This window comes from Triturus cristatus, chromosome 1_2 (genome assembly GCF_964204655.1).
Source record: "Triturus cristatus chromosome 1_2, aTriCri1.1, whole genome shotgun sequence".
Taxonomy (NCBI): Eukaryota; Metazoa; Chordata; class Amphibia; order Caudata; family Salamandridae; genus Triturus; species Triturus cristatus.
This window is the reverse complement of record NC_140580.1, coordinates 53,711,773-53,723,221: the sequence shown is the minus strand read 5'-3', so window position 1 is coordinate 53,723,221 and position 11,449 is coordinate 53,711,773. Positions and strand designations below refer to the sequence as shown.

General features: G+C 43.8%; 1 long non-coding RNA gene across 1 annotated transcript in view; it reads left to right on the top strand.

Moving 5' to 3' along the window:
- The first annotated feature begins 817 nt into the window (after positions 1-817).
- LOC146866757 (uncharacterized) overlaps positions 818-11,449 on the top strand; it is a 76,801-nt gene continuing 66,169 nt past the window's right edge. The window contains exon 1 of the long non-coding RNA XR_014965814.1: positions 818-1,112. This is a non-coding gene — a long non-coding RNA (uncharacterized LOC146866757). The remainder of the gene's footprint in view (positions 1,113-11,449) is intronic.

The window sequence follows — 11,449 nt, the reverse complement described above, 5'->3', positions numbered from 1 at the left end:
CCTGGCATGGAATAAATAAACATCTCCTTCCCACTGTACATCTGGTAACAAGTCAAATATTCCATAATGTCTGCTATGTAGCCAGCAGCTGGATGACTAGTGTCAGCTGAATAGCAGATATGATGTGCTGTAGGGAAACTTGGTGGAAAAACAGACACTTCCTCTTCAAAGATATTTCAGTATTACAGGTGACCGACTTCTTTTGACATGTGACTGGCTCTTCCCCGAGCTTGCTACCCTTTGGAGACACCCGCATAGACATTTTAAAGGATTTTCCTTTAGGTTAGTCCGCCTCCGACATTTTTCTAATCAAAAACAAGGCAGGTCAACCAATGATATGATTTTATTATTCACACCAGTGCAAAGATCACAACAGGCCGATCAAAACCTTCAATTGAGACCAGTAACAAATGACCAAGACAGCCGTGCACTGGGCGCAGGTGCCATCATCTCGTGCCTCCACGTGCCCAGAGGGCGCCTCCTGGGTTGTTCTGCTGGAGTTGTAATTATTGGGTGTTGCTCCCGCCAAGGCCCATGGCACAGCACAGCTTCACCAGCCGAGCACGTACCCCCTCTTTAATTCCAACACCCCAGGGCCACATTTCTGATGAATGACTATCTTTGCCTCTTGCAGCCATCAGTTTGCTCAGCTTGGGGATTCGTGAGGCAAGGTGGCAATTACCTCAAACTTCGAGAACGCTTCTCTTTAATGAAGGAGTCGAGGCTGTCTGGGGGCTACTTAAGGCTGGTGAACAGAGCAGCAGACACCTCCTGCCCGCCAGTAGAAGGGACCGGTGCTGTCCAGACTGGACTGAGCTGTCGCCCACTTACAGATAGTTGTGCAGAGCTGAGTCCCATATACCTGCCTGCCTGCTGTGAGACATGGAGGGGCCTTCCGCCTCCGAGAACGGCTGCTAGTCAGGGGTGTGATGGAGCGCCTAGCTGTGGCGACGAGGCCGGGAATGCGCGCAGTGAACAGCGCCAGCTGTGCTGTCATCAGAACCATAGAGAACGGCGTCTTTCATGCCCTGATTAAGGGTGCAGCAGTAACCCCAGCTGAGCAGCATCCGGCCCACGGTCATACGGGGCCGCTTCCCCATTGCGCCTCACAAGTGAGTACCGCTCCCTTGATAAAGTCCTTGTTTTCCAACAGTACCTTGCTTACATTCTTCAGACGTAGAATATGGCGCGCGGCTTCACATGTGATTTATAATGCCGCTGTTTTCAAATGCTGCACTTTGTGCGCCACGAAGCCTGTAAGGGCCGAAAGTGGACAACGTGCCGCAGTGCGGTTTCCTATGACACACACGATGAAACATCCACGACGTAGCTCAGAGAGAAGCTAGTTAAACAAAATAGAAAGAGCAGGATGGGAGATGGGGTGAGTAACACGTGCTCCTCCTCTGTGTCCTCAATGGGAGTGACGCGCACAGTGAGACAGGAGGTGACCTCCGTAGAAAGAAATAGGGACGTCGATGCTTCCTCTCAGGAGTATTAACACAGGGCTGTCCTCCCTGGTGTTAGATCTGTGCTGGATGAGTGCACCTCGCCTCAGGGCCTGGAGCTGTGGGCTGAGCAGAATACCTGCAACAAGGGAGCTGTGCAATACCAGCAATAACAATGCCATGTGCAAAGTTCTCTCTGTATACACAATCATAAAAAAACATGAACTATGAAAGAACACTCCTTTATTTACTGGCCCTAAACAGATAAATAGCAACTATACGCACAGCTCAGCAGTCTAAGCCTGATGATACATAGTAAGAGGGCATGACGTCATGAAAGGGTGACGTATGTTGTTGGGTTTGGGGCACCAGTAAGGAAAACCGTTCATGCAGAGCTTCTTGCTGTTGAGAGCATGGCTGCCTTGCCCAGCTCGGTGACAGATGTGTAGGGGCGAAGTTCTCTGCATTCTGCAGGTTCTTCGTGTTGCTGATGATGTTCACAAGTAGGTTTTGTTCAGCGCCAGACTGGAAACCAAAAGCAGCCATGGAAAATGTCTGACCAGCCCACATAATGCACAAAACGGGTAAGAACGGCGAGCAAGCTTAAATACCACAAGGATGGTTTGGGGGCTTCTTACAAGCTCAAGATTTTTTTTACATTTAAAAATGATGCATTTTACAACCTATTTTTGATAGTATAGCATTACTTTTGAATTTGTATTTAGCCATGTTTATTTTTTTAATCTATATTTAACATATTTTTTTGGGATTATCTGGAAAATAATGTCTATCCAGTACATTTCTACATTTATTCAACATGTATATAAACATTCACATTGAAATGCCTGACAGGTTTTAGTACTGCAGGAAGCCATACACTGCTAAAACAATTGCATTGTAGTATAAACACATGAACATCTGCAACTGTTCCAAAACCCATTAGGGGAACTTGTCCCATTATTAAGCCCGCCAGCCTAGAAGCTATTGCTCTGGCAATCATGGTTTATAACATCAACGATCACTCAAAAAAATGCATATTTTAGGGTTTTTTACATAGCTGAAATAAATACATAGAAAAAGATGGTTTTCTGCTACATTTATCTACAAAAAACAGTAAAAATTGAAAACTAGGAGCCTTGATTGAAAGATGAGAGGTGTATTGCAAAGAACTAATTCTGGGACATCCCTGGTTTCCATGGAGGCATGGCATTTTCCAAATGAGGTTTAGTCTTCACCAGTGCGCCTGAGCTATGTTATTGATGCAGGCACGTGGTCAAAGAGACTCTCAGGTGGTGTGGTATTGCATCAACTATGAAGTGGCACACAATTAGGGCATCCCCCAGTGGTGCCCATGTTGGTGGAGCTGGCATAGCCAGGGCCATGGATTACTAATTTTCCCATGGGGTGTTCAGTCATATAGTACATGCCTTCCAGGAGGGTTCTGGCCCCTCTCCAAAAGGCAATTTAAAGTCTTCACTGCATCTTTCAATGCTGTGTTCTCTCCAGTACAAGTGCATGCACGGCAAGCTTGTGTACAGGGAAGATTAACTAAGAACAGGGCTTTACTGGCCATTGTGTCAGTCTGGCCTTTTTCCAGTTGACTATAGGATAGATGACCCAACCATGCAGCTAGGGCCTCGTTGTAGCCGTGGCATCTGCCAAGTGGGGCTGGTTTGAGTACTTTTTTGCCAGGGCTGATCTTGATTTTCAGTCACCATTCATACCCGCCCACCCCCGAGTGTGTAAGAAAAGTGAACATGTTTAACTTTCTTCAGAGGTTTTAGTGAGGCTTCTCCTTCCAAAATCTTTCCTCAAACATTTTTCAGAACAACGTCAGTCATCTGAATTTTCATTTGACTGATGTTTTTTTGAAAACCTATCTAGCATCTTTCGTCAGTCCTAAATTCCATTTCTCATCATGCTCCTTCCAAATAGATTAATAGTAATACTTTATGATCGGAAATCTCCTTAGAAGTTGCAGGGTTAAAACAAGAAGTTCTACACCTGTCACAACTACAAGCCCTAGACATTGGAAGTAGAGAGATCTCCCAGGCTCAGGCAGCCCTGCTCCCACTCTGATTACAGAAGGTAGTCAGGATCATAGAGTAGACATGTGTTGGGAGTCTCAGTGCTCAGGCCTCAGACATTAGCAGAAGAGGAAAGAGCTGACTCACTTTAAGAGTAAGTGCTGCAACATATTCCTGAGGATTAGTCAAAAGAGAACCAAGTTCATGAAGTAAACAGCAGATTTTAACAGGCCATCTGCAGAGGGTTGTGAGGGCACACGGATTTTGATCATGGCAAATCCAGACGTAAATGTGTGTGCCCATTTGGCATAGATGAAGCAACAAGCACATTGGGCTGTGGGTAGGTAGCATGGCCTCTAGGAATGCCCTGCGGCCAGCCCCTGAGCCCGCAGACCCCTCTATTCATGGTCTTTGAGGGGGTACAGAACAGCAGAAATTGCTCAACGCACCGCCTTGTGGCAGTACCACTGGACTTCTGGGGGAGCACTGTTTACTAACACACTTAGGCCCAGTGTTACTAACGCTTTGTGCTAGGTTTGTGTTACTTTTGTAACTCAATCCCAGTGCAGTGTCATGCTGAGATTTACTATTCAACGCAAATCAGTGTTTGCGTTGGATGGTTTTCCAATATAACACAAAGTTGCACTATGCGATGCTTTGAGTTACTTGGCGTCAGGGGGTGTCCAGGTGTGTTGCTTTGGTGTACATAGACGTTCCTATGCAACCGTCCATGGGTTTTAATGTAAATCCAAAAAGATAGTTTTACTAAAAATACAAAAATAAAATAGTTAAACTCATATGTGCAATGTTAACGTTAACATTTTATTGAACTGACACAATATTTAAAATTTGAAAAATTTAGTGTGTAACTATACTTAATAGTTCTAGGCCTCAAAAATGCCTAAAGCAAGCTTTGTTTACCAGAGCCTTAACCAAATGTGCTAAGACATACTTAAATGTTTAAAGGCTGACCATAACCTGACATGTCTTTAATGAAAGCTTCATATAATACAGCAAAACACTTTAATAATAATAATGTTTTGAAAATGTTTGATAGAAACTCTCTATCGTTAGATGACATGAAAACTTATTTCACACAAAATACAAGGTATGATTAGGATTATTGCCCCTCTTAACTTATTTCCGTCATTGTATAATGAAAAGATGTGGTGCTGAATAATATTTTTATTATCCATTCTGTTATTTGACTGAAATATTTAGCTAACTGACTAAAGTAGTTTAACTATACTCTTAAAGAAAATAAAAACCCTTAAAACTAATTTCAAACTCTTTTTATTGAGTGAACTTAAAAACAGAATTGTGATCATGATGTTTTGCGATGCTTAGCTCCTGATCTTTTCATAAATGACTGCAAAGGTCTGTCACAGAGAAGTAAAAACAATTACTAAGCAGGCACCAACCCCGTTTGAGTAAGACAGAGATGTTAAACCATATTATTTAAACTAATTCCATCTTGAGCAATCCCTATCTACAAACATTTGTAGAGAGGGATTTGCACCAAAACTTTATGGGGTATATGTATCAAAGACTGGTTTTGCGATTCTCAAATAGCGATTCTTAGAGAATCGCTATTTGCGAATCACAAAACGAGATGTAAATAAAAAATTGCAAATAATTTGCGATTCCTTGATATTCCTTAATTGCGAATCGCAAATAGAGGTTCACAATTAAGGAATTCCTTCCCATGTATCCCTATGGGCTAGAAGGCCCATAGGAATGAATGGGAAGACATTCTCAATTTGTGATTCGCAATTAGAGAATCGCAAGTTGAAAATGCAATTTCAAGGGTGCCAGGGTGTCAAAAGGACACTCTGTTGCACCTCTGAAATATGTATGTGTGCACATGTGGTGCACATAGGTGCGCCACATGGCACTTTGAATACTGCAAAAAAGCGCATTTTTCATAGAAATCGCAAATTACCACCAACTTGAAGTTGGTGGTAATTTGCGATTCTAGAAGGCCAAATTGCACTTTTTCTGTGCTTCTTACATTGCATTTAAGGAATCGCAATTTGCGATTCCTTAAATGCAATCGCAAAATAGGGAATCGCAAATTTTGCGATCCCTTATTTTGCAAGGTTGTTTTTCATTCATACATACCACTAAGCCCAATTGCGATTGTATGGCAGGCATAACAAGGAGAAATGTTTCAATTTTTCCTTATTTTCCCTACTTTGCCCATGTGCTGCATTGTACAGCATGCATACAAAGTAGGACAAGTGTTAAAGGATAGTTTTGAACTGAAGGTTCCCCATCCAGTACAAAATCTATTCCTTACAGAACAGACACCCTTGCACTGTGAGTCATAGGAGTATGTGTTGACGCATGGCAGCCCAAAGTGCACCAGCCCATGAAGAGAGGAAAACAGCACCATATCTTAGCAAAAATATCGCTATCCTGTTCTCTCCATTTGAATCAAAGCTGGACAGAAACCTTAGTTGCTACACTGCTTGGTGTCAATCTTTTGTAAACCTGGGCCTTAATATTCACTGGTTGAGGAATTATGGACTGCTGGAATATAACCAGTTCAGAGGAATCACCTAAGGAGATTCCCCAGCATGGTCAACGCTAGGCATGGGCAGTGTGGGCAGCTGTCCGGGCCCTGCTCTCAGCCCACGAATACGGGGCTCTGCACCAGTGCGTCACAGCCAGGCCACGGCACACTGGTCCTCTCCTGACCCCTGCTTATCTATTGTGAAAGCAAGGTGCCTCCATGCAATTATGCACAGGGGAGAGGCTCCCTCCCCTGGGTCTCGCAACCATAGCATAGTGAGGAGGCGAGACCTAGCAGAGAGGGGGCCATCCTATGGGACCAGTTGCAAGGAGAGACATTTTGCAGGTTTTCACTGCAATCATGCATCATGCCCTGCTGCCCATTGTCCCGCAGCAGTTTTAAATGTTCTGATAAAAAGCAACTCTTACACATTCGGCTCTTTATGAGCTGCTAAGTGGTGCTTGTAGGTGGCTGAGAGGGTGGGGCTGCAACCCATGAGGGGGTGGCACAAGCAGCTAAAGAAGAAAGGCCATATCCTGAGATGCATACAGCCCTGAATGTGCCAGGTTGAATGTAAAATTTGAGGGGCCTAGCACATTCCCTTTTTTCCCAGGGCCCTTAAAACTCTAGAACCGCCCCTGTTCTCCAGCACAGGTAACAGAGAAAGGAGCAGAGGAACCAGAAAGTGCAACTTTTGTGGCAGATACCAGTGGATCCACTTAGTTTTACTGATGGAGATAGGCCCACACACAATCTGCTGGCCTTGGGAAGCTGCATCGTCAGGCATAGCGCAGGAGTGGGAGGAGGCCTCCAGAGGAGGAAAGATAGGGCTGCAGGGAGCATATGATTTGGCAGAACACCACAGAACGAAGTCCCATTGGTTGGTGGTGTGGAGCAAGTTCAGTTAGGGCTGCAGTGAGGCTTTGGGCAGAGGGGAGGGGGGGGGGGAGAGTTCTGAAGCCGCGCCAGTGTTACAGCTAAGTTTGGACTCAGACAGATATAGAGTAAAGGTGCCCAGCACTAGAACCATGGTATGCGGTTTACATGGAGTCAGTTACATTATGGGTTAGGGTGCTCGTATTTATTAATATGTGCTGATCAGACAATCAGCACATTGTACTAGGTGTAAGGTCCGTAAATGTTGTTAACATTGATGTGCCAACTTTACATGCTCAGGCATCAAAACATGTGAATCCATACACAACAGTCCAACCCCTTTCTTCACTGTTATACATGGGCACCTCTGAACCGTGCACAGTTCCTAAAAGGCGTGCAACATCAAGATCCTGGTGAATCAGAATGCTCATGTGTCGTCCTCTCAGTCAGCTGGCTGAAATTCTGAGACTTTTCAGTTCCCTGTGTACATGCTAGACCTTAAGACGCCCTAGTGTTGAGTCTTACCCTTTGCCTTTTATTGAGACCTAAGGGAGGGAACACAGGGACGATCCCTCCATTTTCACTGATTTACTCCCAGATTCTGCTAAGATTTCCAACCCCACATAGGTACCCCTTTAAATATGTAAAGTATGATGGCAATTCTACAATCACCCTTTCACCTTTCCCTTAGAGTCAGTTGACTGAGGGCCCCTTGACACTCGGATATGAACACACACAATAAAGATCTTTGGCAGCCTGGTCCATACTCATTCGGATCTGTCAACTACATCAGTTTTCAAGGTCAGAAACGAATGGAACATGACAGAGAATAGCACAGTTACACAAACAATGTGCACCACTAAAAAACATAAAACATGCAAACATAAGTTTCTGTATAAGGAATTATTAGACTTGTCATCCTTAGGGTAGCTTTGCCCACATTTTTTCCATTTGCCTCTCATTTTTGCTGATTCTTTTTGTTGCCCTTAGGACTCTGAGCACATTACCACTGCTAACCAGTGCTAAAGTGCATGCGCTTCTCCCCTAAACACAAGGACATTGCTGTATACCAGATTGGCATATTTGTTGTACTGGGAAGTCCCTTGTAAAGTGGTATACCATATCCCCAGGACCTGTACTTTAAATGCTACTAGTGAGCTGCAGCACTGATTGTGCCTCCCATAGAAGTAGCCTTTCAAACCTGTCTCAAGCCTGCCGCTGCAGTGCCTGTGAGTGCAGTTTACTGCCTCCTCAACTTGGTGTTTAAAACTACTTGCCAAGCCGTAAACTCCATTTTTATTACATATAATTCACGCCTAAGGTAGGTCCTAAGTAACCCTAAGGGCAGAGTGCCCTGTTAGTAAAAGGTAGGACCTGTACCTTTATGTTTTGCATGTCATGATAGTGACAAACAGCCAATTTTGTTTTTCACTACTGTGAGGCCTACCCCTCTCATAGCCCAGCATTGGGAATTATTTAATATACTTTTAAGGTGTAATTCCTGTTCAGAGAGGAGTAGCTTTTTCATGGTTTATATGTATGAAATGGTAATGATGCATTCTATTTACTGGTGAAGTTGGATTTAACATTACTGTTTTAGAAATGCCACTTTTAGAAAGGGGACAGTTCTCTGTACTTACTGCTCTTTGTGCCTGACAGCCTGTTTCCAATACACGTCTGGGGTGGGTGACAGCTACACTTTGTGTATTCTCCCTAGACAGCCACAAACACAGGAAGGGCTGGGTGTGACAGAGGACTCATCTGCATTCTGATAGCCTTCCTGGGCAGGAAGAGGGAGAGCTGGCTCACACTTACATCTGAATAGGCTGTATCCTCCTCTCACACAAAGCATTGATTTATCCCCTAGGGTTTGCCTGGCAGACAGGACTAGGTTGAAAGGGATTCTTGTGCACTTCAGAGAGGTCCTTTGAAGTCACACCCCCATTTCAAAGGCACTTTTGGGTATAAGTATTGAGTCTCTGACACCCTAAAATCAGACACATCTGGATCTTGAACTGAACCTCTGTCAGATGGACTGTTGTGCTGCTTAAAGGACTCAACTGAACTGCTTTTCTGGAAGCACTGCTTTTCTGCTAGTTGTCCTGCTGTCTGCTGCTCCCTGACTCTGCTGGAAGGACTCCACCTTCCGTTTAAGTGATCTCCATGGGCTTGCTGGCTTGCCTTCTGTTCTTCTGAAGGTTGAGGGATACAAAAGACATCCAATAGGTCTGCTGTGATGCTGGACTCTGCATTTTGTGACTCCTATCATTGTTTGAGGTGCTCCCTACAAGCTCTGGGCCTCAGAAGTGGGTTCTGCAGCTGTTTTCACCAAAAACCGATGTATTGAATAGACTGCGTAAAAAAATCCACCGTATCGCTCTTCAACGCTGACACAGCAGCTGCCCAACATCAGTGGTTCCACAGCCTGTGCGGCTCAACGATGACGCTCTGTGCCGCTCGACGTCAAAGCATTGCCTTCACTTTTGAGAAGCTCGATGACGACGCAATGACCAGATTGTGTGGAAAAGTTTGAACATCGAGTTCTCAGCATCAACACTTTGCTCCATCCAAGGTACTTTCTCAGTGGGCCCTGCGTGGGTCCTCTCTGTAACCAGCCTGCCCTCAATCAAGGTCAGCCTGAACTTTGGATTTGCAGAAGTGCCTCACAACCTCAAGTAACCTTTTGACCGCTAGTGACTTCTAAGTACTATTTTTGATATATTCTAATTCATATCTCGATTTCTACTGATGGGAGTTTTGTCATTTTGGTCTTATTTTGCTCAGATAAATATTCTATATTGTTCTAATCCTGTGTGCAGTCTTTTCATGTTGTATTCATTGTGCTACTGTGTGTGTGTGTGTGTGTTTGAGTAAACTTTACACATTGCCTTTGTATATAAGCCTGACTGCTCTGTGCCAAGCTACCACAGGGTGAGCACTGGATATCTTATTGTGTATCTAGCTTACCCTGACTAGAGCGGGCGTTCCTACCTGGCCAGGATGCATACCTCAGACTACCAGGAACCCCATTTGTAACAGGACATTTTCTTGCTGCTTCCTGCTGGTTAACCCAAGGTCAAGGCAGTGGCCCAAACTTCATTCATAAAGAGAACTGAAAGGCTCATTCTCTTCCCCCACCCTCTGTCTCTCTCTCTCTGTTTCTTTCTTGCACACTCTCCCTCTTCCACTGTGTCGCCCATTCTTTCTTTCGTACATTCTCTGCCTCTCTTTCTACACACACACACACAATTGATGACCACGGAAAGTATACATAAACACATACCAAAATCTATTGTGGTCTTGAAAAGGACGCACACAAAATAAGCTGAGGATGACCAATGGACTTCACACCCTGATCCACTCCCTTCACCATTTTATGGAGTTTCCACAGTTTTGTATTGTCATGCATTCTAAGAACATATAAACTCTTATCTTTTTTCAGAGTAGGAAATTAGAGTGAATGTAATTGTTTCCACTACCTCTAGCTCTGTTCGACTGTCCTCTAATTTCATAGCATTCTGTCAGCATTGGGTTGACCATTCTCTAAAAGGCTGAAATCATAGTCATTACGAATTCGCTCACAAGGGTTTCTGTATATATTACACAGTGAGTACTTACTTGCACCTTCACCTGAATAGGAGATTGTCTTACCTGATGTTCACATTGCAGCAGATACTCTAAGCTTTTTTTATTTCTCTTTCCACATACTTATTCTTGTTCAGATTGTTTGTTGGGCTCTATATCGAGGCACATGACTGTAAATGGCTGCCTGTTAAAATGGTGTCAGATGTCTCTATCCTGATGTGTGTAATTTTTCTAAACAAAATCAAGAATAGTGCAGAAATCAATGATTGTTACAACATGGAAAGCCAATTATTTGTTTAAAATGAGGCTCCTTAGGCCTGATATACTGCTTTCTCCAAATCAGGATTATGTTAGGTTAAAGGTCGGCCAAATGTATCTTCAGATCTATTCCGGGACAGTTGCCACCCAACCTAGAGTGTTTGAGACAGTCACACCTTGGCATTTCTTATGGTTCATTAAGTTCCTTGATCATCATGACCGCCCTTTCAGGTCCGTGGTGCATCACGTCTTGTTGACACCCACTGCTGACAGCCAGCTGTTTGCAGCTAGCAGTTACCACTGAAGCAAATGAAAACACAAAGGGGTTTTCTGCTTAAGATGAGAAAAACACCTAAAGCAATGCTAAAGAAAGAAAGCGCGGAAATGGGAGAAAGAGAGACAAAAGTAGACAGAGACAAAGATATGGAGAGAGGAAGAAAAAACTGAGAGAGAAATTGAGAGAAAACCAAAAGAGAGATATGGAGGGCAGGTGGATAAAAAGAGAGCATGATTTAGTCATATTAGAGTGATAGCAAATGCTCCTTAAATGATTTACCATGAAATAGGGACACATAGGGACACTAACTGTATAGATTCAAGATAGCTTCCTTAGCTGTCCTATAATGTTTGCTGTCTTATACATTACTCGATATGAAATTGCTCCTCGCTACATCCTATATAGTAGCCTTGTTCCTGATATTGCAACTGGTGTTTTCCAGAATACACATTCTTGAAAGCCTTAA